Source organism: Corylus avellana, chromosome ca3 (assembly GCF_901000735.1).
Source record: "Corylus avellana chromosome ca3, CavTom2PMs-1.0".
In the NCBI taxonomy this organism is placed as follows: domain Eukaryota; kingdom Viridiplantae; phylum Streptophyta; class Magnoliopsida; order Fagales; family Betulaceae; genus Corylus; species Corylus avellana.
Genome location: NC_081543.1, coordinates 21,108,557 through 21,111,860, shown reverse-complemented (window position 1 = coordinate 21,111,860; position 3,304 = coordinate 21,108,557). Strand labels below are relative to the sequence as shown.

General features: G+C 37.9%; 1 non-coding gene across 1 annotated transcript; it reads right to left on the bottom strand.

The window, feature by feature from the left end:
* Positions 1-2,937: 2,937 nt before the first annotated feature.
* LOC132176771 (small nucleolar RNA R71) lies at positions 2,938-3,044 on the bottom strand. Its single transcript, XR_009439627.1, has one exon. It is a non-coding gene; the product is annotated as a small nucleolar RNA R71 (small nucleolar RNA).
* Between the last annotated feature and the right edge of the window lie 260 nt (positions 3,045-3,304).

The window sequence follows — 3,304 nt, the reverse complement described above, 5'->3', positions numbered from 1 at the left end:
CAGTAACTGTGCTACTCTCTGGATGTGTGATCGATCGCACCGTGAGGTGCGCTCGATCTCCCTGATTGGGCGCTCAAGCGCACCTCTAGAGGCAGAACAGGAACTGTGGAAAAAACTAGAAAAACAGAAAAATTAAAAAAAAAATTCCAAACGAAATCAAACAATCCCCGGCAACGGCGCCAAAAACTTGTTGTGCAAATATCTACCAAAATTAATAGACAAATAATTGTACGTTTTACTCGCAAGTGCACAAGGTCAACATAGTAGTATATGATGCAAGTACGAGATCATTCCCACGAGAATTGCAAAGCTTTGCTTAAAATAAATTCCTTTAGTAAAACAAAACAAAGATTGATTTTGATTTGATAATAATAAAAGGTAGGGCTTTGATATCCACCACTAATTATTTTTAGATAATACAACAATATGCCAATGCTTTGATCTTGTCATGCATACTTAATGTTTGTCAACTTAAGGGTATGGTTATCTACTCCTTATGCTATTAATTTTCCTAAGCAACGAATTAGGCATGGGTGTCTGCTCTAATTCTTTTCTTTCTTCAAGGATTTAGCATGGGTATCTACTATGTTGTTCTTTAAGAAAGTATGAATTTGTGGAAATCGACAAACACGTGAAGCCTAGGGCATGAGTGTCTACTCCTGGTTCCTCATGTTGATCAAGCCAAGAATCCGGCATGGATTTCTTTTCTTGCTTTTATTAAACACAGGACTCGGTCATCCAAATTGATTTAACTAACTAGTTCATACCACATGCATATGTTGATCAGGCAAACACATATGAAGAATTCATGAAAGCAGGAATTAATGAAGCTAAATATCACAACATGATCATCACAAAGGCGCCAATATTGAATATTAACTAAACATAACTAGGGCTTCAATCTAGCCCTACTAAGTAAATTAGTTACACATGAGTTTGATGTTAAATATCTTCATAAAATAAAATAGAAAGGAAAAACACTAAACCCAAAACTTGAACTTGAAGAGCTCCAATTCTTCTCCTTGGAAATTGTCTCTCTATTCTAGAGGTTTGAGGGTCTATTTATAAGCCTTAGGAATACTCTAGAAACCTTAAAAGTCGTAGGGTTTGAGCCCCAGTTCGTACAAAGTTACAAAACCCTAAAAATCACACTTTCCATATCAATGCATGCGGCTGGCTTGCTCCTCACGCACTGGTGCGCTCGATCGCAGCCCGTGTACGATCAATCGCAAGTATGCGATTGATCCTTCGTGTTGGCGCTCGATCGCTGGTTCGATCGAGGCTGCCTCTAGTGCGCACGAGCATATGCCTTGCGCTCGTTGTCTTTGCCTATAGTGCACTCAATCGCAGCTCAATTGCAATCGATCGCACTACCAGACCCTTAATTTTTTCTCTAAATGACTCTTTAATCCAAAAACTTCCGAGATTGCTTCATTTTCTTCCAAGGGCCCACAAAATCAAAGAAAACACATAAAAGAACTAAAATGACATAAATTGATCAAAATTAAGGAGTTAAGAAATATAAGGTAAGGGCTAAAATATGAATATTTTGGCACTTAACAATCCACACCGGGTTCTTCGGTTAATCAACAAGGAAAACCAGGAGTATACACCCATGCCCTAGGTTCCGTGTGTTTGTCGATTTCTATACATTTATGCTTTCTTAAAGAACAACTTAGTATACACCCATGCTAAATCCTTTATGAAATAAAAGAATTAGAGTATACACCCATGCCTAATTCGTTGATTAGGGAAATCTATAGCTTAAAGAGTATATACCCATGCCCTTAGGTTGGCAAACATTAAATATACCAGTATGATTGGCGCATTGGCATATTGTTATCTTAATTAGTCTGATTAGTAGTGGATATCAAAACCCTAATCCTTTTTAGTTTTAGTTTATCTTTTATTTTACTTCTTTATATTAAATTCAACCATGACAATTGAATTTTATCTGTTTAATTAAATAGAAAATTATTTCTAAACATAATTTACCAATCCTCGTGGGTATGATCTCGTATTTGCCTGCTATACCATCTTTTGATCTTGTGCACTTGCGAGTAAAATGTACCAAGTATTTGCGTATTAGTTTAGGTGGGTATTTGGCACAACAAGCTTTTGGCGCCATTGCGAGGGATTTTGTTAAATTTTGTTTAGAATTATTTTCCTTTAGTTTGGTTATTTTAATTTTAATTCTGTTTTTATCAAAAAGCAAAAATATTTTCATTTTCCATTTACTTCTCTATTTCTGCTCTGTTTCAGTTTTGCGGCATCCGGCATTCTGTTACTGCAATTGAGTGGAGACCAAGAGTGATCGAGCGCAGTGCAATCATTCGCACTAACCTGCGATCGAGCGCAGTTCCAAAGGACTTCCGAACAGTAGTACTGAAGCTACTGTGACTACAAGGGAAAAATCTTCTTATGCAAGGTTGTCGATCTCAAGCCTCAACCATCTATCCACTTGATCCAGAAATTGAGCAGACCATTCGACAAGGGCATAGAGACAACTCCGACACAGAAGAAGAAGAAGAAGTTGGGCAAACAATGGATGAGCTACTAGAAAACCCACCGCCAGTGCGATGACCCATGAAGTAGTCTTTCATCCTGAAAAACCCCAACCAACCATCATGCATAGGCTATCAAACGGAGGTGGAAGGCAATTACTACATATCCCCACAAATAATCAATGCCCTGACTTACTTCAGGGGCACAGCTATGAAGGATCCAAACTTGCACCTCAGGGAGTTCTTTGATCTCTGCAAGCTTCAGCACATTGAAGGCCTAAGTGCAGATAGACTTAGGTTAGCCTTATTCCCTTTTTCCTTGAAAGACAATGACAAGTTGTGGTATAATTCCTTGCCTGCAGACTCCATTCATACTTGGGAAGAGCTGTCCAGCAAGTTCCTAAAGAAGTTCTTCCCCACTCAAAAGACAAGGCAGCTTAGAAAGGAGCTTCAATCGTTCCAACAAAGAGATGGAGATCTTTCCTTTGAAGCGTGGGACCACTTCAATACGTTGCTTCTTAACTGTCCACATCACAACATGCTTCAAGATGATCAGGTACAAGTTTTTTATGAAGGTTTAAATGATATTAATGTTGTGCAAATATCTACCTAAATTAATAGGCAAATAATTGTACGTTTTACCCGCAGGTGCACAAGGTCAACACAGTAGTATATGATGTAAGTACGGGATTATTCCCACGAGGATTGCTAAATATTGCTTAAAATAGATTCCATAAGTAAAACAAAACAAAGATTGATTTTGAATTGATAATAATAAAAGGTAGGGCTTTGATATCCAC